The 24226-nt window shown below is 39.6% G+C and overlaps 1 long non-coding RNA gene across 1 annotated transcript in view; it reads left to right on the top strand.

Annotated features, from left to right (window-relative positions):
* LOC132819444 (uncharacterized) overlaps window positions 1–24226 on the top strand; it is a 45720-nt gene that overhangs the window by 6585 nt on the left and 14909 nt on the right. Inside the window, exon 2 of the long non-coding RNA XR_009645083.1 lies at window positions 20672–20772. This is a non-coding gene — a long non-coding RNA (uncharacterized LOC132819444). The remainder of the gene's footprint in view (window positions 1–20671; window positions 20773–24226) is intronic.

Raw genomic sequence — 24226 nt, 5'->3', positions numbered from 1 at the left:
TCCTTGACATTGACTCTGGACTCCAAGAGGTCTCATTGCTTCAGGTTAAACATGGGCAAGGAAACGTCTTACTGGTTACCACGCAATGTCCTCTATGTTTAGCATCATTTGGAAGAAGCACTGAGGGTGGCAAGGGTGCAAAATGTACTCTGGGTGGGGGATTTCAATGTCCACCTCCAAGGGTGGCTCAGCAGCAGCATTACTGATTGAGCTGGTCAGATCCTAAAGGATGGAACTGCTAGGCTGAGTCTGTGGCAGGTGGTGAAGGAACCAACAAGAGGAAAAAGCATACCTTACTAATGTGTCGGCTGCAGAGTCATCTGTTCATGACAGTTTAGGTAAAAGTGACCACCACATTGCCCTTGTGGAGCCGATGTCCCGCTTTCACATTGAGAACCTTCATCATGTTGGATGGCAGTATTATTGTGCTGAATGGGACAGATTTCGATCTAGCAGTTCAAGACTGGGCATCCATGAGGTGCTGTGGGCCATCAACAGCAGCAGAACTGTACTCCAGCACAATCTGTAACCTCATAGCCTGGTATAGCCCCCCACTCAAACATTACCACAAAGCCAAGAGATCAACCCCTAGTTCAATGGAGAGTGCAGGAGAGCATGCCAGGAGCAGCATCATGCATACCTGAAAATGAGGTGTCAACCTGGTGGAGCTACCAAGCAGGACCACTTGCATGTCAAATGGCATAATGATAGACAGAGCTAAGTGATCCCACAACCAACGGATCAGATCTAAGCTCTGCAGTCCTTCCATATCTAGTCGCGAATGGTGGTGGACAATTAAACAACTCACTGGAGGAGAAGGCTCCAAAAAATATCCCCATCCTCAGGGATGGGGGAACCCAGCATATCAGCACAAAAGATAAGGCTGATGCACTTGCAACAATCTTCAGTCAGAAGTGCCGAGTGGATAATCCATCTCAGTCTCCTCCACTGGTCCCCAGCATCACAGATACCAGTCTCCAGCAAATTCACTCTACGTGATATCAAGAAATGGCTGGAGGCACTGGATACTGCAAAGGCAATGAGCCCTGATAACATTCCAGCTCCAGAACTTGCTCCTTCCCTAGCCAAACTCTTCCAGTACAGTTACAACTCTGGCATCTATCCAACAATGTGGAAAACTGCCCTGGTATGCCCTGTACACAAAATGCAGGACAAACCCAACCCGGCCAATTACCACCCAATCAGTCTCCTCTCAATCATCACTAAAGTGATTATCTGTTCAGTGATGCCCACTTTGGGTTTCACCAGGGTCACTCAGCTCCTGATCTCATTCCAGTCTTGGTTCAAACATGGATAAAAGAGCTGAATTCTAGAGGTGAGAAGAGAGTGACAACCCTTGACATCAAGGCCGCATTTGACCAAGTGCAGCATCAAGGAGCCCTGGCGAAACTGGAATCAATGGGTATCTGGGGGCAAACATTCCCCTGGTTAGATTCATACCTGGTACAAATGAAGATGGCTGTGATTGTGGAGGGTCAGTTATCTCAGCTCCAGGACATCTCTGCAGGAGTTCCTCAGGGTAGTGTCCTAGGCCCAACAATCTTCAGCTGCTTCATCAGTAACCTTCCCTCCGTCATAACGTCAGAAGTGGGCATGTTTGCTGATGAGTGCACAGTGTTCAGCACCATTCGCAAATCCTCAGATATTGAAGCAGTCCATGCTCAAATGCAACAAGATCTGGACAATATCTAGGCCTGGGATGACAAGTGGCAAGAATCATTTGCGCCACACAAATGTCAGATAAGGATTATCACCAATAAGAGACATTCTAGCCACTGTCCCTTGACATTCAGCGGTATTACCATCCTTGAATCCCCCACTGTCAACATCCTTGAGGTTACCATTGACCAGAAACTCAACTTGACTCACCACAGAAACACAGTGGCTACAAGAGCAGGTCAGTGACTATGGTACTGCAGTGAGTAACTCACCTCCTGATAGCCCAAAGCCTATCCACCATCTACAAGGCACAAGTCAGGAGTGTGATGGAATATTCCCCACTTGCCTGGATGGGTGCAGCTCCAACAACACTCAAGAACCTTGACACCATCTAGGACAAAGCAACCCGCTTGATTGGCACCACATCTATAAACATTCAGTCCCTCCACTACCTGCACTCAGTAGCAGCAGTGCGTGCGATCCGCAAGATGCACTGCAGAAATTCACCAAAGATCCTTACACAGCACCTTCCAAAAACATAACCACCTCCATCAAGAAGGACAAAGCAGTAAGTACTTGGGCAGATCACCACCAAGCCACTCACCACCCTGACTTGGAAATATACTACCATTCCTTCACAGTCATTGGGTCAAAATCCTGGAATTCCTTTCCTAATGGCATTGTGGGTCAACCCACAACAGGTAGATTGCAGAGGTTTAAGAAGGCAGCTCACCACCACTTTCTCAAGGGCAAATAGGTATGGGCTATCAATGTTGGCTAGTCAGCGATGCCCAAGTCCCAAAAATGAATTTTAAAAAATGGATTGGCCATGCTATCACTCTCAAAGTCATGTCAAACAGTGGTTGGTGCTGTCCACCACTCCCAATTTTTCAGCTTTGCAATGCCTTTCAGGACAGAAATCATTGATGTTGCTGAGCTGAATTTTGAGACAGGAGGTGTTGTGTTATATCTCACAGTTTATGAATATATCTTTAAGCAGAATCTCATGACAGCATCATGTGACCTGTAGGTAAAAAGTCATCATACTCCATCTGAACTGGGATCCCATGAAGCATGGCATGCTACTGGAAGCAATCTTTTCTTCACAGCTTATTGCAATAATGTCAGCATGGGCAAGTATGCCTGTAAATATATTGTTTGTATATAATAACTAGGTGCAATGAATATCCATTGGATTCTTCAATACCATAACATCCATGCTCAGTTTCTGATGTTACAGGAGGTAACATAAGCATTTATACATCAGCAAAAACACCCTGTTGGAGGCAAATTCTCACCATGGTCAGCAGTATTGACCATCTATACAAAAAGCCTATGCCTTGGTGTCAGATATTTGTAAAACTAATTGAAGACCAAACAGCTTTGGACATCATACAGGGAAGTACAGAAAATGGAAGAGATCTGAAGACAACAAAGAAGATAGTGCTAACTCTCTTTGATTCAAATATGTTAAGTTTTTTTCAAATAAGGAAAATTCAAAGAGTGCTTTACTTAAAAACAAAAATACTAAATTTACATTACAATCAAGTTATAGACTACTGATTTGTTCAGGAGGATAGTGAGCACATCTGCCCCACTGAAAACAAAATAAACACAAGAGACGGATCTAATCTAAAAAAATTAAATTGGCCTGAAAGCACACTACCAAAAAAGAAATTGCATCCTTAAAACACTAATAAAAAGGTTTTCTATATTAAGAGGTCATACCTGTAAAAAGACATTGGCCAACTCTGTTATTCTCTAAATTGGCACAAAATAATAGAATGGCCACATCCATATCACCACATATTTGGTACAAATACCACCTTCAGGCAGAAACTTGCTATTATAAGCCTGCATTTCTTACACCTCAAGCTTGCAATTCTTCAAACAGCAGAAACAGGGAAAATAAAGAGAGTTAGAAGTTAAAAAAAAGGAAATAGAAGCAAAGTCAGTGAAAACAGAAAACAATTGCAATGAACTCTACCTCAAACAAAATAAAAGCCAGCAAAGAGAAGTGAGAGATTTAATTAAGTATTGAGCAGCATCTGGTGACAGCTTTTCTGAATTACAACTATTCAGACAACATAAGCAGTTCTCTGTTATAAACCAAACAATATATGATCCCAAGAAAAGAGTTCTAAAAGTCCTACTTGTTATTGACATGGACAAATTTTGCATAATTAACACATCAAGTCTTTCGATGGACAATTGGAAATCTAGAAAAAATCTTGAAAGCTCCCAATGACCAGTTCAAAACAAGAATTGTCTTCAGGATTAACAAATTCATTTCCTGTTACTTCAAGACTCTATTGATGAATTTAATTGACAATGTCACAACAAAGGCTGTGACTTTTCCACAGAGTGACTCATTGAATTAGTCATCAGCTCTACACTAATTTAAAACTTGAGGGAAGTTTTTTTAGGCAGGAAAATGGCCTTACCATAAGCAGCATTACTTGAAGATGGATACAAATATGAACCCATAGTGGCAGGTCAATATCAATTACACACTGTTTTTATAAAACTATTGCTATGGTCAGCAAAGTGCACAACACTAACAACATCTGCAGATATAATTTATTGTATACACCTAAAGGCTGTCCAGCATGAAATCTGGCTCCAAAGGCTAAACCAGACCTCAGACCAAGACAAAGCTAGTGCTGACATATTACCATGATATATCCTGAAAAACATGAACTTCATGGTACAGGCCTACAAGAGACCATTGCAAAACATAGGCTTGTATTGGGTCATCTAGCAGAAGGCATGACTCATCAATATCATTTGGTGTCAAGAAACAAAGCAAAATGTTGACATTGCACCATTATATTTTCATGCAAAGCCATTAAAGGGATTACCATCCCCAGTACAACTCACACTTAGAAGGCAAATGTGAATGAGCTGACCCAGCAACCAATTGTCTAAATATTTGGAGACATAGAACATTCTCTTTCAAATACCTAGGAGTATGTAAGAGAAACACGAGTGATCAGATAGTTAACTACCAAACTATGTACAGGGCAGATATTGTGAAGTTCACATGCAAAAACAAATACTTGGATACCAGAATGATCTCTAAAATAGATAACTCATCCGGATTATGCAAGGTCATGACGTTCGCAGTACTGTTTTGTGAAGAAGCAGAAACCAGTTCAGACCGATGTGCAGTACACGAATAGTGTACAAAGAAAATGAGCAAGCGCAGTCATTGTGCAATGACTTTGAATGACAGAAACCAGCAGCAGGACAATCACGTGGTCCAACAAATGCAACAGTGAATAATGTACCTCACTGCAACAGGAGAAGGTGTCAAACTCTGAAGTTTGAAATATCAATCTTGTAAATTTTGTTTCACATGTTTGTACAATTATCAAATTGACACTATCTGCCATGAATATTTCTTTGGACTAATTTTTCATCTTTGGCAAAAGGGGAATGTTGCGTTATACCTCACAGTTGGTATCTCAGCATCTCTTTATAAGATATGCTTGTGATATCATCAGAGCATTATAGCATGTGACCTAAAGGAAAAATCTTATAATCCTTCTGAACTAGATCCCTTAAAACATGACATACTGGAAGCATGTTGCTTTGTGTAAATTAATCACTGAATACAGGCCCAGAATGTGTTTGTGAATGTTATTCTTGTACATAATAACTAATAAATGTCAGTTAGAGTTTTCAATACCAAAACATCCATATCCAGTTTCTTATCCACACATTTATAAAGGGTAAGAACATTGAAATCACATTAGACGTGCTTTCCTTTGATTACCCACTTTTAACCTCGGTAATTTCTGAATTATAAATACCCTATTTTCTCTTTCATTTTTCTTGTTAAAAACGATTTAACTCCACATGTATGAGTTTTTATTATTGGAAGGAAACAGAAAAGAAACACAACAAATGATGCAAATAAAATTGGGACAATTACTTAATCTGTATATATCATTTGGAACTCCAAACATTACCTCAAAGGCTCAGCTATTCCTTATCCTGTGATCCAATGGGCAAAAATACAAATGGTCTTATTTAAATATTTAGGAACAAATGACACTGCATCTTTATTTGGACTCAGTTAGCATGCAACTTATAAGATTAGCAATATCAGGGTTAACTGAGAAAGACTGAAGTGAGGAGTTTCTCAATTTGAAGTTCTACTTTTACTGGTATTACCTGCAGTTGGGCTGAGGCTCTCTGGAAATTCTAACCTCTGAAACCTGGGCATCCTGTTGACAGCTTCAGGTGTGTGAAGTGACTGGGAGATTATGACCTCTCTGCAGTCTGCAAAAAGAAGGTTTCTCCAGAGCCATTAAGACAATATCCTTGAACATGATAATTATGAGGAAGCAAGATAGAAGCAGATGGAGTAAATGAAACATTAAGCAACAATTATGGGTCTTCTGTGTCTTTTGTGATCCTGACACATAGGTTATGAGGGCAATCCAGATCACATAAGATCTTTGTTAAGAATGTGCTTCTCCAACAAGTCACAAAGAGAGCAGTGCCATTTGCTGCATAGAAATCTGCTGCCATGATCATCTGCCTATGCAAGTTTCACTGTAAGACAGCCAATAGAAAGATCTGCAATTACAAATACAGCATGCATTTTTATCCGATGACTAAAGGGTAGGAATTGATCCTTTTGACAGTACCGAGATAGGATTTTCCAGTGATATGAGATTTTTATCTGAGGTCTATAGTTCTTCACTTTCTCTTTCTCTCCCGTCTTAAATACTGGGGTTCTCTTTGCAATTTCATGCCATAGAGTGATACAGCATGGAAACAGACCCTTTGGTTCAACTCAGTCATACTGACCACATTTCTCACTTGTCTCACTTGCCTGCATTTGGCCATATCCCTCTAGCCTTTTTCTTTTACACACTTACCATTCTCTGTATAAAAAAGTTGCACCTCATTTTCTTTTTAAAACATTCTCTGTTCACCTTTAAAATATGCCCCTAGTTTTGAACTCACACACTCCAGATAAAGGTCTTTGCTATTCACTTTATCTATGCCCTTCACGATTTTATAAGATCATCCTTCAACCTCCAATGCTCCAGTGAAGAAAGTACCAGCCTATCCAACCTCTCCTTATAACTCAAACCTTCCAGTCCTTGCAGCAACCTGGGGTAAATCTTTTCTGAACCCTCTCCAATTTAATAATATCCTTCCTATAGCAGACTGACCAGAACTGTACATAGCACTTGAAAAGTGGCCTCACCATTGTCCAGTATAACCTCAACATGTTGGCCCATCTCCTGTACTAAATGGTCTGAACAATGAAGACAAGCATACTAAACACCTTCCTAAACACTTTACTCAATAGTCTGCCATGCTGAACTTTGTCAAAGGCTTTTTAAAAGTCTACTGCTCTGCCCTCATCAGCCTTTATGGTTATGTCCTCAAACAAACTCAATCAAATTGAGACATGTTATGGAGCAGGCCAGAACCCCTCAAAACATTTCAAAAAAGTAGCCTGGACCCTAACTTTGCTAGTTGTTTTGAACAGGTGCGCAGTGGCTGTTCCAGGAGTGATGCAGCTGATCAAACCACTTAGATTAGATTAGATTCCCTACAGTGTGGAAACAGGCCCTTCTGCCCAACCAGTCCACACCGACCCTCCAAAGAGTATCCCACCCAGACCCATTTCCCTCTGACTAATGCACCTAACACTATGGGCAATTTAGCATGGCCAATTCACCTGACCTGCACATCTTTGGACTGTGGGAGGAAACTGGAGCACCCGGAGAAATCCCACACAGACATGAGGAGAATGTGCAAACTCCACACAGACAGTTGCCCAAGGCTGGAATCAAACCTGGAACCATGGCGTTGTGAGGCAGCAGTGCTAACCACTGAGCCACTGTGCTGCCCTCTAAAATTAGACGGGCGTTTTTGCACAAGTCAAGTTAAGAAATGTGGGCTCGGCAGGGATTTGAAACAGGGATTAGATTAGACTAGATTAGAATAGATTACTTACAGTGTGGAAACAGGCCCTTCGGCCCAACAAGTCCACACCTACCCGCCGAAGCGCAACCCACCCATACCCCTACATTTACCCCTTTACCTAACACTACTGGCAATTTAGCATGGCCAATTCCTCTGACCTGCACATCTTTGGACTGTGGGAGGAAATTGTAGCACCTGGATTAATCCCACCCAGACACGGGGAGAACGTGCAAACTCCACATTGTCACTGGTCTGTGGAGTAGAAGACCCTAAGTGAGAATCATGCCCTTAGACCAACAAGGCACATGCCATTTAGTTTTAAAAAAACAGAATATATTTACAAGATTACTGAATGAAACATAAACAAAAGAGAACAGAAAATAGAATAACTTAACTTATCTGAAAACCCAACAGAATACCCCAACTTGATGATGCTGTTCCAAATACTTGCTACAATCCCCATAAACACCCTTTGTCAAAAAAAGATAAAACAGACTCAGGTTCTGACAGGAGAGAGAAAGATGGCAGAGAGATTCAGCACAGAAGACCTTCTTCCCTGGAGCTGTTTCTTGGACTAACAGCCTCAAAACTGACTGATTGCTTTCAGTGAACAGCTGGACAGCTGAAACAAAACCAAATCAAACCAAATCTGAGAAAAGCTGAGCTGGAAGAACTGGCCATTTCCCTTCCATTGTGCAAGTGTCTTTTTTAAAACCTTTGAAAACCGTTTGCCAGAGGCAGTATCTGTTAGCTATAATTAAACTGGCCCTAAAACTCTTCAAAACTAGACTTTTCAGAATTGCTACTTTTATGACAAAAAAATAGCTAAAGCCAGCATAACCTTGTTAAAGGAGCAGCATCGTCACAGACATGACATCCCATGCACAAAGTCATGCTGACTATCCTAATCAGTCCTTGCCTCTCCAAATGCATGTAAATCCTATCTCTCAGAATCCTTTCAGACAACTTACCATCAATCTCACAAGTCGATAGTTTCCAGACTTCTTCTTTTAGCCTTTATTAAGTAAAGGCACGACATTAGCCACCCTCAACTCCTTGGGCACCTCACCCGATAGCCACTAATATATCAATTATGTTCATAGCCTCCTCCTTCAACATTTTTGACTGCAGTTCATCTGGTCTTAGATGAAACTTATTAGGTCCAGATTTATTAACCTTCAACCCAGTTGATTTTTCAATTGACTTCTCCTTAAAAATATTAAATTATTTCAATTCCTCACTTTCATAGATCCCCTAATTCCTTAATATTTCTGGGAGATTTTTTTGTATCTTCATGCATGAAGGAGGCACAATGTATTTGTTCAATTTTCCATTAGTTCCCTGTTTTCCATTATAAATTCTTTTGTCCTCACCTGCAATTGACCCACATTTGTCCTTGGTCATCTTTTCTTCACATAAAGTTAAATAAGCTTTTACAGTTTTACCTTATGTCTGTCTTAGCTTTTATCTCTCTTTATCAGTTTCATGGTCATCCTTTGCTGGATTCTAAATTGTTCCCACTCCTTATGTGTAGCACATTTTCTGACAACCTTTACAGCCACTCCTTTTGATCTAATGCAATCTTTAACTTTTTTGTGAGACGTGATTGATTCATCTTTCCTATTGAAGTTTTCTTTCTTTAGACAGATGTATTTGTTATAGATCATGTAATGCTCTTTTAAATACAAGCCATTGCCCATCTATAGTCAAGTGTATTCATATTCATCATAACCAACTCACCCCCCCCCCCCCCACCCCCAACAACACACACCTCCATAATTTCCTTTGTTCAGATGTAAGATTCTAGTTCAGAATAACAATATCACTTTCAAATCTAATGTAAAATTTTATTATACTGTGGTCACTATTTCCCAAAAATTCTTTTAAACTAATGTTATTAATTAGCCCTTTCTCATTATACAATACAAAATCAAAACAGCCCACTCTCTTGTTGGTTCTTTAATGTACTACTCCAGAAATCCATCTTGTACACACACCAGGAATTAATTCTCCACAGCATTAGTTCTGGTTAACTTTACTAGGTCTATATGTAAATTGAAAACACCCATTATTACTGTATTTACACATGTGACATGCACCTCTACATGCTTGATTTATACTGTGCCCACCAGGCCCACTATGATTTGATGGCTCATTAATAACCCCCACTAAGGTTTCCTGTTTCTTGCTTTTCCTGAGATCCTTCAATTTAGGTTCTTGTCTTACAATTGTTCTGACCTCAACCCTTATTACAAATGCTACAACATCTTCTTTTCCGTTTTGCCAGTCCTACCTAAATGAGAAGTATTCTTGAATATTTAGTCCCCTGTCTTGGTCATCCAGTAATCATGATTTTATAGTGGCAGTTAAGTCATACTAATTTACCTTAATTTGTACCTTCAAATCATCTGCCTTGTTGAATATGCTATATGTATTCTGACAGAGCACTTTTAATTTAGTATACATGGATACAAGCACCCTAGGTATCATATAGTATGGCCAAAACATTTTTTTTGTTACTTTCACCAAACAGACCATTATAAGAAAAGTTGAATTCCTACAATATTGTTTCTCAGCATTAAATAGCATACCGTATGAGAATAGTGCATCAACAGAAGTTAGCACAGAAAGAGTTAATGTTTGATCGATGTTAATCTATTGAATTTCATTTATCATGGGGTCAAGATAAGGAAGTTCCACAGCCTTTACAGGGCTGGATCACCCTTAAATGAGGCTGCTCTTGTACATTCCAGGGCCCCTCCTATATAATAACTGTGAGTTAGTGATGCATTAGTTTTGCATCTGGCCAGGGAAACATGTTTCAATTTTTAAATGGTTCTAAAAACCTTTCTGACTCCTCTAGACCTACTGTTGCCTGTAGATTACTTTGAGAATTATCTAGGTACACATGTGGCCACTGGCCAGACAGGTGTAGTGAGAGTTTTCTTGGACTGTTTGCAGTGTGCAATTAATCAGTAAACGACATGGCCTGGTGAAAGTGTGTGACTGGTCACCTTTCAGCCAAGAGTAATCACTGATTGAATGGAACAATAGTTCAACAGTTTTATTGCTTGTTGCATAATCCACCATCTATATTTGTTGTTCCAAGGTCCAAATATAGGTTGGAAATATAGTGGCTATAAATATGTTTGTGCATTTCTTTTGTCAATTGAAATCAATGCTGAGATGGACGTAAGGTGTTGACTAGAAGAAGGAAATATGTTGAAAAATAAATATGTTGTACAATACTACATTATGCTACCATATTTCTTTAGAAAATTGTCATGGACTTCTTCATACATTAATCCTTTAGATGACAGAAAATAATATTGTGTTTTTCACACCAACACGTTGCAATGGCCTTTGTGGGTCAAAGGTAAGGGAAATCCATTATACCAAGAAGAGAGATGTGTGTTGTGCTCTATCCGTGATACCTGTAATAACCAGGCACCTTTGTACCATGAGAAGGTTCAACTTTCTGTTGTTTTTTTGTGAATAAAATGAACATTAGCTGGAGTTACAGACCTTGTCAGCCAGCATTTATAGTCATTATGGCAATTACACAACATAAGCTATTCATTTTGCAGTTTTCATGGAACTTGGATTGTGCCTACTTATATTATGAAACTGTTTCAATAAGCATTAGGGACGGTAAAAAAAATTGAAGAAGACTATGACTAAAGTTTCTTCCATTCTTGTTTACTGGTAAACAAAGCAAAATGTTAACATAATCTAGTTGCCCTCTTGAGATTGTTTCAGAAAACAGAAGTACAGAGAAATAAGCCTTTTTATAGTTTTCAGTGGGGAGGCTCACAAACTGGTCTGCTGTTAAAACTGCATAGCTTTATATCTTTCCAGTTGTTACTGACAGCAATGTTTGATACTAGTTTATGGAAACTCTCATGTAGCAAAAGAGAAAACCAAGATAATTTAAAGACAATGGCTCCAAGCATTGCTTTTCTTCATCCTGTCACCTGAACTGCAAACCTGCCACACAGTGTTGTACATACAATGGAGTCTGTAGCAGCTCTTGCCAAACTACAAAGCATTCTGCAAAGCTGATGACATTGACTCTTCCAAACATTGCAAACAAAAGCAATAAAGGATTCTAAATGCTGTTATTGATGAGTGATATTTCAGGACACATCATTTGACATCTACTTCAAATGAAGTTCCGCTTAAGTCAAAAATTTCTATTCATTGTAAACTAAATACCATGGTTAACATCGATCCCTTTCTTGGCATGTTTTAAGATCATAATTACATTCTGTGGTCAGTCACTGCAGCACAATACCTCGTTAAGCAAATCATTGTGTAATTGTGGTTACAAATTAAGTCTGTGACTATTCTAATCAATCTGTATTTGATAAACAGATTGAGTATCTTGTCATCAATACTCTATCCTTATAGCTATTTGATTGTTAAATAAAGTAGCTTTTGCCTAACAATAGAGGTGTCAATAATGGCTCAGTAACAGCACTCCCACCTCAGATTAGAAAGTTAAAAATCACACAACACCAGGCTATAGTCCAACAGGTTTAATTGGAAGCACACTAGCTTTCAGAGCAGAGAGACTTTGCCACTCCACCTCTCAGATTGGAAGGTTGTGTGATCATTCCAACAGCAGCACAAAGTCAAGACTGACAATTTGGCGAAGTAGTGAGGGAGCATTGCATTCCCAGACACGCTGTCTTTCAGTTTGGTGCCATCCACAATCTCATGGCATTCTTTCAAAGAGGAGCATTGATGGTCTTCCTTGTGTCCTGGTCAATGTACATCCCTCATTCACCCAATGGAAGCAGAATAGCTGGACATTCTCACAATGTTGCTTGTGGGAGATTGCTGTGCCTAAATTGGATGTTGCATTTCTTGCATTGCAATGGAGCCCGCACTTCAAAGTACTTCATTGATTGTAAATTATTTTGAGATGTTCTTAGTTTGTGAAAGCTACTATATACCATATCGATCTTTCTCACTTTTATCTTAATGCTACATTATCTACTAAGCAAACTAACTACATCTATGCTGAAGTGATAAATTGTGTTTGACTAATTTACTAGAGTTCTTTGAAGATGTAAATAGCAAAGTGGATAATGGGAATACTGTATATGCAGTATGTCTGGACTTCTTGATAAAGTGTGGCACAAAAGGTTAATATATAAGATAATATGATATATGATTAAAAGTAATATGTTAGTTTGGTTAAAGGTTTGATTAACCAACAGAAAACAGAGACAGGGATAAATGGATCTTTTTCTGGTTGGCAAGATGTAGTTGGTGGTTGAGTTTGGTCCTTAGGCCCCAACTACTAATAAATTATATTAATGCCCTGAATGCAGGGATGGAATATACTATAAGCAAATTTGCAGTCTGTACTAAAAATAGTTGAGAAAGAAGGTTGCACTGTAGAAATGAAAAATTTATAAGTGGATATGGATAGGTTAGGTGAATAGACCAAAATTTGACAGATAGAGTTTAACATAGATAAGTGTGAGGTTAACTGTTTTGGTTGGAAGAATAAAGAAAGCTAATTATCTGAAAGATGGAAAACTTCAGAGGGATTCGGATGTCCTTGTGAATAAGTATGTATGTACAGCAAGTAATAGAGTCATAAAGACGTACAACACGGAAACAGACTCTTTGGTCCAACTCGTCCATGCTGACCAACCATCCTAAATAAATCTAGTCCTATTTGGCATCATTTCACCCATAACTCGCTAAACCCTTCCTATTCATGTACCCATCCAGATCCTTTGAAATGTTGGAATTGTACCAGCTTCCAGAACTTTCTCTGTCAGCTCATTCCATACACTCACCACTCTTTGCATGAAAAGTTGACCCCTTAGATTATTTTAAAATCTTTAACATCTCCCCTTAAACCTACGCCCTCCAGTTTCAGACTCACCCACCACGAGGAAAAGACCTTGTCTATTTACCTTATCCATGCCCCTCATGGTTTTATAAGCCACTTTAAGGTCACCCCTCAGCCTCTGATACTCCAGGAAAATAGCCTCAGCCTATTTAGCCTCTCCCTGTAGCTCAAACTCTTCAACCCTGGCAACATCTTTGTAAATCCTTTCTGTACCCTGTCAAGTTTTACAACATCCTTCCTACGACAGGGAAACCAGAGTTGCACGCATATTCCAAAAGTGGCCTAACCAATGTCCATGACAGGTGCAATATGGTCTCCCAATTATTATACTCAATGCACTGACCAGTAAAGGAACAGATAACAAATGCCTTTTTCACTATCCTATCTACTTGTGACACCACTTTCAATATAAGGAAGTAATATGGAATTTTGGCATTTATTGCTAAAGGAATAGAAAATTAAAGTAGGCATGTGTTGCTGCAACTGTGCAAGGCACTGGGGAGACTGTACCTGGCACACTGAGAATGGTCTTGGTCCCCTTCCTTGTGGAGGGATGCAGTTGCATTTGAGGCAGTTCAGAGGAGGTTTACCAGATTGATTTCAGAAATGAGGGGTTTGACTTATGAAGAAAAGATTGAACAGTTTAGCAGTCCTCTATAGAATTTAGAAGAATGAAAGGACACCTAATTGAGAGGTATATGATGGCTAAAGGGGATTTAAAAAATAGGTACTGAGCAGATGTTTCCCCTTTTGGGGAAACCTTGATTGAAAGGTTGCAGTTTTAGGATAAGAGGTAGCAGATTCAAAACAGATATGAGGATGGATGGTGTCTGCTTTCTTCCGGTTGAAGACTTCCCTGGCTTGTCTCCTTTCTCTTTACACAAATATGTTTCATTTGAAAGGGTATTTTTGAGGAAGTATTTCCTAATTTCTTGGGTCTGTGATGATGGCAACTGCTCTGTATGATTTTCAACATGCCTGCCTTTTTTATATCCCTAAAATCAGATCATCTCATTGGTTTGGTGTTGGCAAAACAATTAATTCAAACTCAATTGGGTTTTAACATTCTGGGAGAAAGTGAGGACAGCAGATGCTGGAGATCAGAGCTGAAAAATGTGTTGCTGGAAAAGCGCAGCAGGTCAGGCAGCATCCAAGGAGCAGGAGAATCGACATTTCGGGCGTAAGCCCTTCTTCAGGCATAAGCCCTTCCTGAAGATGGGCTTATGCCTGAAACATTGATTCTCCTACTCCTTGGATGCTGCTGACCTGCTGTGCTTTTCCAGCAACACATTTTTCAGCTTTTAGTATTCTGGGGCATAGTTTAAACTGGTTAAATTTGAATTGTTGTCAAAACTGCAGCCAACCAGGGTATCTATTTCATAGCCAAATGTTACATATTTTCAATTTTCCAGTACACTCTGAGACTGCTGTCTTGTCATATGACATAGGTGCTTATAATCTCTCAGTTCAGAACAGCATTCACTCTCTCTTAAAGGTACAATACATGACTCCAATTTCATAACAGTATTTATTGTTGTTCACGAAATGAGGGTGTTAGAATGAGTTACTTTTCAGTTACCTAGAATGTCATTGATATGCCTTAGTAATAATAGTTACAGGTCATAATGTAACATCAAGCATTACTGATCACATGAAACCTTTAGAAACCTGTCCACAAAAATGGTGGAAGACATGACATGCCTAATTCCTTAATGGAAGTGACCAGGTTAGAAGTTCAGGGTAAGGGCTCCTTACTCAAGTCAACTGTCACCTTAAAAGACCCTTGGGAAAACCAGAGAACTGAAGAATGCAGTGTGAATCCCAGAATGGGCCCTGGTTGTCATTTTCATGGCTCCATGATGTCTTCTGATTCCATGAAAATAAAACATTTTATCTGAGCTCTTTTTCATGGCTGGACTTCTATCATTCATGAAATCTTCAATATCCAGGACTGTGTGGCTGTACCAGGTTGCACTGTATCAGTCAGTCTCTGTGACTCTGATACTGAATTTATGAAACTTTCAGGCTATCTATCCTGAGCTATAATTGGGCTTCTTCCATTGGCTGCTATCGAATGAACTGCTATATTTTATTCTGATGAACAGTTGGTTTATCAGCTTTATGGGTGTGTTGAATATTAGCAAGAGAGGAAATAAAATGTTCTGAAATGAAGTCCAATTCTCTGCTGGCCCTTGGGATTTACATTGATTTTCACTCAGTACATTTTACTGCTAAGATCATGTGCTCTTCTGGATTGTTTCCATGCTTCTCCTTTCTGGTCTGTTCTTAAAGGCTCAATTGGGCGTCTAATGGTTCGTACTTAAATTACTTCACTGCCTTCGAATAATTATAAGCAATGTTATCAAAGGGCCTATGACACAAGGGCCCAAGAATGGGTTTGGCATATGCTGCAACATATGACAGGTTACTAACTGAGCTATAACATTCAGAGTAAGCTGGATTTTCAGATTCTAGATCACTGATAAATTAAATCATAATATCAAAAAGTCACATCCACAAGCAAAGTAGTTCATTTTGTAAATGTGGGGAAGGTGGACAGATTTACATGGTCATCACAGACATTGGTTATGTATAAACTCCCTCTCCTTCTCCAAAGCAGCTGGCAAACTGTAAATCCTTTCCTTACCCATTTCCCCACTCTCTCTTGAACCAAAAGGATCTCAGAATATGAACTGGAAGGAAGTTCTTAACTTTACATATTTATGGATCTGCCTGGCCACTCAGTTTCCAAATATCTGAGCTTATTCTGACTGATTTTCCTGTTCTTCACCTTTTTTAATGAAATGAGCCTCATCTCCTCTATGTGGAGCACTGTGGAGTAATAAAAGTTCAGATTTCAAGAAAAATGAGAATTTTCACAAAGCTAATATTAATCAATTATCCTATTAGCTTGTGTAAGGACAAGCAACTTTTGTTGCCCAACAAAAAACGCATGCTAAATAAACTCAAAGATATACTACTGTGTTGCTAAAGAATCAAATACAGGCTGTTAAAAAGCAGAACTCTAGAAACTGAACAAAGAGTTACAGGAATCATTCCCTGAATAGACCAAAAGTGCTATTTTCTTTTAATAGCTCTGTAAATAATGTATATTCCCATTTCTCTCCACTTCTAAATTTGGTACCTATCTGAGCTATGAAAATACAGAACCTTTTGATTTTCACAAATGATATAATCTTTACATAATTAAACTTGTTGTCACACTTAAAGGTATTTAAATTATTTGCTGGTTCCTTCTAATCAAAACGGTGTCAAAGTATACTTGTACCAAAGTCTAAGCAACATTGTAACATATTATCATGACACAACAGAGAAACATAGAAAATACAAACAGGAGTAGGCCATTCGGTCCTACGAGTCTCTTTCACCATTCTATATACTCATAGCTATTCATTCAATTTAGTATTCTATAGATCTTTGTTCCCCTTAGTCCTAAGAACGATATGCATCTTCTTTTTGAGAATGTTTTGGGACTCACCCTTCTTTGGGTGAAGAAATTTTCCTCATCTCTCCAGAAACTTGATCTGATCTGATTTGATTTATTATTGTTATGTGTGTTGAGACATGGTGAAAAATATTGTATTGCATGCTAACTAGACAAATCATACCTAACGTAAGTACATCAGGGCAATAGAACAGAATGACGAGTGTTACACCCACAGAGAAGGATCAACTTTAATATCACAGAGTCCCAACAGTGTGGAAGCAGGCCATTTAGCTCATTGAGTCCATATCACCTCTCTGAAGAGCATCTCACCCAGACCCACCACTTGCCCTATAACCCTGCATTTCCCATGGCCAATCCACTCTAACCTGCACATCGTTGGACTGGGGGAGGAAACCAGAGCAAATCCACACAGACACAGGGAAAATATGCAAACTCCACACAGACAATCACCTGAGGCTGGAATTGAACCGAGGCTCCCGGTGCTGTGAGGCAGCAGTACTAACCACTGAGCCACCGTGTTGCTCCGAATATATGAGAGGGCCATTCATAAGTGTGATAACAGCAGGGAAGAAGCTGATCTTAAATCTGCTCATACATGTTTTCAAACTTTTGTATCTTCTGCTCAATGGACAAGGGTGGAAGAGAGTATACCCAGGGCGGGAGGGGTCTTTAATTATGTTGGCTGTTTTCCTGATGCAGCAGGAAGTGTAGGTGTACTCAATGGATAGAAGGTTGGTTTTTGTGATGGTCTGGGCTGCATTCACAACTCTCTATAATTTCCTGCGGTCTTGGGCAGAACAATTGCCATAGCAAGCTGTCATGCATTTGGCTAGGATGCTTTATATGGTGCATCTATATAAATTGCTAAGAGTCATTGTGGATGCGGAGAATTTCCTTACCCTTCTGAGGAAGTACAGGCATTGGTGTACTTTCTTGACTGTGGCATTGACATAGATGGACCAGAACAGATTGTTGGTGAGATTAACTCTAGGAGATGCGGCAAGCTGATAAAAAAGCAACTTGTTAAAAACTCATTCATGGGATGAGGGCATTGCTGGCTACACTGGCATTTATTGCCCAGGGGGTACTTAAGTGTCAACCACATTGCTGTGGTTCTGGAGTCATATGGAACCTGGACCAAGTAAAGATGGCACTTTCCTTCTCTAAAGTACATTGGTAAACCAAATGGGTTTTCTCTTGATAATCCATTCATTAGAACCTTAACTCATATTTTAATTGACTTCAAATTCCACTATCCTTTATTGGTCAGAGTATTGAGTACAGGAATTGGGAGGTCATGTTGCAGCTGTACAGGACATTGGTTAGGCCACTGTTGGAATATTGCGTGCAATTCTGGTCTCCTTCCTATTGGAAAGATGTTGTGAAACTTGAAAGGATTCAGAAAAGATTTACAAGGATATTACCAGGGGTTGGAGGAGCTGAGCTACAAGGAGAGGCTGAACAGGCTGGGGCTGTTTTCCCTGGAGGGCGGAGGCTGAGGGGTGATCTTATAGAGGTTTACAAAATTATGAGGGGCATGGATAGAATAAATAGACAAAGTATTTTCCCTGTGGTTAGGGAGTCCAAAACTAGAGGGCATAGGTTTAGGCTGAGAGGGGAAAGATATAAAAGAGACCTGAGGGGCAACTTTTTCACACAGAGGGTGGTACATATATGGAATGAGCTGCCAGAGGATGTGGTGGAGGCTGGTACAGTTGTAACATTTAAAAGGCATTTGGATGGGTATATGAATAGGAAGAGTTTGGAGGGATATGGGCCGGATGCTGGCAGGTGGGACTAGATTGGGTTGGGATATCTGGTCGGCGTGGACGGGTTGGACTTCCGAAGGGTCTGTTTCCATGTTGTACATCTCTATGATTCTATGACTCTATGACTCTATTAGCTAGGTCTCAGCATTAACAGACCAGTGATAATACCACTGGATTATCACCTCTCCTGCATGCTTCACCTAACACATTTCACTGCCAACGTTAAAAAAAAATGAGGGGATAACATGGAAGAAAAATGCAAGATACAGCTTTTTTCCAAATTTACACTGAAAATCACTGACTTAATTCTTTTGCCAGTTTATGGCATTGTGTCCTACAATCGAGTGAAATTTATAAAGTTTTAAAAAAACGCACATTTCTACACATAACGTTAAGTCAGAGTCTTAGATATGTGATAGTCATACTGTTTTTATCTTTGGGACATTCCCTTAAAATCTGCAGGATTTAGTTACCTAGCAGTACCTGAGACACAACGCGATTAGATTACTTACAGTGTGGAAACAGGTCCTTTGGCCCAACAAATCCACACTGATCCTCCGAAGAGTAACCCAACCAGCCCCATTTCCCTCTGACTAACGGCAATTTAGCATGGCCAATTCACCTAACCTGCACATCTTTTGGACTGTGGGAGGAAACCCACGCAGACACAGGTAGAATGTGTAAACTACACACAGACAGTCACACAAGGCTGGAATTGAACCTGGGACCCTGATGCTGTGAGGCAGCAGTGCTAACCACTGAGCCACCATGCGAGATAGCATGTGCTAGTAGTGCCCCAAGCAGTGATTATTCATCAAGATAAGTTTTCCTCTATATTTAGTGCCACAATGATAATATGATCACTTATAAGTTCAAATGTTTAGCTTTCTCTCCTGCAGTCCTTTTAAATTTTCATCTCTTTACTCCCCCCCCCTCCCCAATTCACTTTGAAATTGCACAGATCATTTCTTGACTCCACCTTTGCTTTAATTTCACGCAATTTGGACCTGGTGGAATCTCAATGCTGACGGTTTGGTTTTGACAATGAACTATCCAACTGGGTAGGTTTTGCGCTGTTTCCTGGAATCTGCTCATTGTCCCTTTCTGCATTCTTGATCAAGGTGCTTTCCCACCAAGATACTTATAGCTTTCCACAGATCTACTGAGCTTATTGCACAAAAGTAACATCAATCGTTACATCATGCTGGGTTAAGCATTCTTAGGTAACCGGTTTTAACCACAAGAATAGGGATGTGACTGCAATATGGATTGGACTGGGAAGATTTGAACAAAATTTGGGCCTCAAGCCTTATGGGTATTTGGATGAGTGCCCAGCTCTGTTATGCCTCCATGGGAAGCCTCACCTATTTGAGGAAATGAACACTGGTTCAGTTGTCTTGCTGAAGACTGGCAGAGGGTGGAAGGAGGGCTGGATTGTGGGTTAGACTATTGTAGTCAAAAAACACTCCTGCTCCTGGTAGCTTCATGGGTACCTTCCTTCCCTCCATTGTTTTAAACCAACCTACCTCAAGCTGTAGTATTAACTTATGAATCCCAAAGAGAGCAGTTCTGGGTTCTGCTCCATTTTGAAATACTCACCTTGACACCACTTAGGAACCTAAGGCTTTTCTCACAGTCAGATATGCCTGAAAATGACCTGATCCAGTAAAGAGTGTAATGAGGTTGAAATTCTATTTCCCTGTTTACTGCACTCTGAAGTAAATTAGCATTTTGTAGATCTTCCATGTACCAGTCATACCTACCAGAACAAGGGCTGAGTAATTATACATCAGAGGCAGTATATTGCTATTTTTCTGCTAACATAGCCTACTGAAAGTTTTCAACTTCTCGTTTCACTGTGCATTATTATGAAATTGTTCCGATACATTGTCCATCTGATCCTTTCTTAAATTTTCTTTCCTTCAGATTGTAATCAGTTTGAAGTGACATCATGAGAGGAAGGTGGGCAGTGAGAGTTCCAGCAGGTAAAGGAGCACAAGCCTAAACAGCTTCTGGAACAGTTGTTGGTAAGTAGCAGGTACGTTTTGATAAATTGGGAGCTGATGAATACCTTGAAGTATATAAAGGAAGTAGGAAAGAACTTAAACAAAGAATTAGAAGGACTAAAAGGGGTCATGAAAAATTGTTAGCAAACAGGATTAAGGAGAATCACAAGGCGTTTTATACATACATAAAACGCAAGAGGGTAGCCAGGGAAAGGGTTGGCCCACACATGGACAAAGGAGGGAATCATTATGTGAAGCCAGAGGAGGGAGCTGAGGTCCAGGCAAGTACTTTGTGTCAGTGTTCACCAAAGAGAAGGAATTAGTGGAGATTGATCTCAGGGAATGGAGTGTCAAATTTCTAAGCCCAGTTGCTATTAAAAAGGAAGAAGTATTGTGCATCTTAAGAAGTATTAAGGTAGATAGGTCCCCGGGTCCTGATGGGATCTACCCCAGGATATTGAGGGAGGCAAGAGAACAAATTGTTGGAAAATTGACAGGCATCTTTGTATCCTCTTTGAGCACAGGTAAGGTCCCAGAGGACTGGAGAATAGTCAATGCTGTCCCATTGTTTAAGAAAGGTAGCAGGGATAATCCAGGAAATTACAGCCCTGTGAGCCTCATGCCGATGAGAGGGAAATTATTGGAAAAGTTTTGCAGGGACAAGATCTGTACACATCTAGAAGCAAATGGACTTAACAATGATAGACAGCATAGTTGGGACAGGTTCAAGGTGTGGGGGTGGGGAGGGGATGTTTAAAAGAGATGTGCAAGGCAAGTTTTTCACACGAAGGGTGGTGAGTGCCTAAGTTGCACTGTCAGAGGATGGTGGAAGCAAACACAATAGCAGCAATCAAGAGGCACCAGGACAAATGCATGAATAGGAAGGGGAATAGAGGGATACAGGATCCTGTAAGTGAAAGCAGTTTTAGTACAGAAGAGCAAGATGTGTCAGTGCAGGCTTGGAAGGCCAGAGAGCCTGTTCCTGTGCTGTATTGTTCTTTGTTCTTTGATTCTATGTGGAGGGTTTCTTGGCTATTCATATAATTAAATATGTGATCTTAATTAGATACCTCATTAGTAGAGCACAAAATTTAGGACTCATGGAATTTGGCTAAAATAATGAAGCAAAAACAAACAAGAGGAACCTCGATTTTCTGAACGACATGGGTAGGGAATATTTTGTTTGAATAATTGAATGTTTGAATAAGCGAATGCCAGATAGCACAGCATTGTCAAGCATTGGGACCTTGTGATCTTGCCGGATAATCCGAAATTCAGATGAATTGAATGCCTGATAATTGAAGTTCCTCTGTATATGAAACATTTTTAGATTGCCAGGATATGACTAGCAGAAGAAAGGAAAGACTTGCATTTATTTATCTCCATTCATAGTCATTTCAAAGCACTTTACAGTCAACAAAGTATGTTTGAAGTGTAGTTGTTGCTGTTATGTGGGAAGACTGCTTCAGCAGTTTACAATACATTTTAATGACTAAGCAAAAGGGACTAAGTGTAATGTGTCCATATTTTTTCTGAAGTTGGATGGAAAAAAATGTAGCAAAGAGGATTCAAAGAGATTATAGAATGGGTGGATAGGTTGGTGAGTGGGAAGAACTTGGCTGATGGAATACAATGTGGTGAAGTTATCCACTTTGGTGGGAAAAATAAGAAAGCAACATATTTTTTGAATGGTGACACAGATAGAAATAGATGCATGCAGAAGGACCTGTGTATTCTTTTCCACAAGTTAACATTAAATTACAGTGAGCAACTAGGAAGCTTTGTTAGCTTTTTGTTGCAAACAGATTGGAGTGTAAGAGCAAAGAAGTCTTATTACAATGTAGCAGGGTATTAATGAGACCAAACATAAGCGGTGACCCTGGTTGAGGTCTGCTTATCAACAAAAATGAAATACAACTTCCCAAGAGGGTGAGCAAATAGGATTCACAAAATTAGTTTCTGGGATGAGAGGATTGCCCTAAGAGGTAAAATCAAGTGGACTAGACCCGTATGCCATGGAATTAAGATCTATTAGAGGCATTCAAGTTGAAACATACAACATTTCTTAGGGAGTGTGACAGGTTAAATGCTGAGGAAATGTTTCCATGGTTAGTAAGTCTAGAACTTGAGGGTACAGTCTTAGAATACAGAGTTATGCATTTAATGCAGAGGCAAAAGGCAATTTATTTACTCAAAGCATTGTGAATCTTAGGAATTCTGTAGCCCAGAAATCCAGTCACTGAATGTATTCAAGACAGAGGTTGATATGTTTTTTTGAGTACTAAGAGAACTAAGGGCTATTTCAATAATGTGGTAAGTGGAGATGAGGTTGAAGATCAACCATGTTTTTATTGAGTAGAAATAGGTTAAAAGAACCTAATGACCTACCCCATGTCTTTTTTCTTACATCCTTACATTCTAATTAGCTGTGGGATTGGGGGCTAGGTAGGATGATGAACAAATATGTGTGCATTTATTGCATGTATTTTGGGAGACTTTGACTGCTCTGTCAGACATATTGCAACATGAAAGTGAGGTAGTCCACATTTTCTTACCTTAATATAGAGCAGATTTAATGTGTGTATAGGATAGCCAAGGGTGAAGGATGACTAGAAAAATAGATATAGAACAATGATTTTACAACAAAGCATGCATAGGGCAGCTCTGTAAACCCACAAAGTATCTTTAATAATCTTTTAAATCTGTTCACAATATAACAGAGGCAGAAAGAAATATCAGGAGATGGACTGATGCTAGCTGCCTGATATTTGCCTGCAATGTCAATTGACAATTCCATTGTACTCAAAGGGTTACACTCATTTACATTGGATGACCTCTGCCATTAGCATTTGGTACTAGTCTTCCCTGCTTTACTGTTCATTTTTACCACTGGGCATCTGATATCATTTGCACTTTTCCACTGCTTTACCAGATCACAATCGCTTAGACCTTTGTGAGCTGTTATTAATTTCCTTGAAAAAGATTTAACTTCCCTGAGGCTATCTAGGGACTAATTTTCTTTGTATAGTCTCAAATACAACATAGTTTTAGATTTCTTTCAAATATGGACAAAAAAAGTACAATATCTGAAGAATACCTTCGCAAGCATCACCCTTTCCTCAGCATTACTATTTTGCTTGAAATTTAGCTATTGGATTCGATGATACACTTTATGCAACTGCTACACTCTAAGCATTGATTTTGTTTCATGCTAGATTACATCTACTTCAATATGTAAGCATATGCATTCAAGAGGTAGGTTCATCTGGTGACTGCACTAAAATGTTTTGACATAAAAAAAGTAAAAAGTGCTGGAAAAATATCAGCTGATCCCAGCAGATTCAGCATGCATGAGGAAGTCACATCAATCTCTTTTCATTTTATCTAATCTTTCTGGTACTAAACCGCATTTGGAATGTGGTTAATTAAAGATGAGCTTTGTATGACATACTTGGATCATTCGTATCATGCGTTA

Source organism: Hemiscyllium ocellatum, chromosome 10 (assembly GCF_020745735.1).
Source record: "Hemiscyllium ocellatum isolate sHemOce1 chromosome 10, sHemOce1.pat.X.cur, whole genome shotgun sequence".
Taxonomy (NCBI): Eukaryota; Metazoa; Chordata; class Chondrichthyes; order Orectolobiformes; family Hemiscylliidae; genus Hemiscyllium; species Hemiscyllium ocellatum.
The sequence above is the reverse complement of the archived record's forward strand: the minus strand, read 5'-3'. Positions and strand labels throughout refer to the sequence as shown.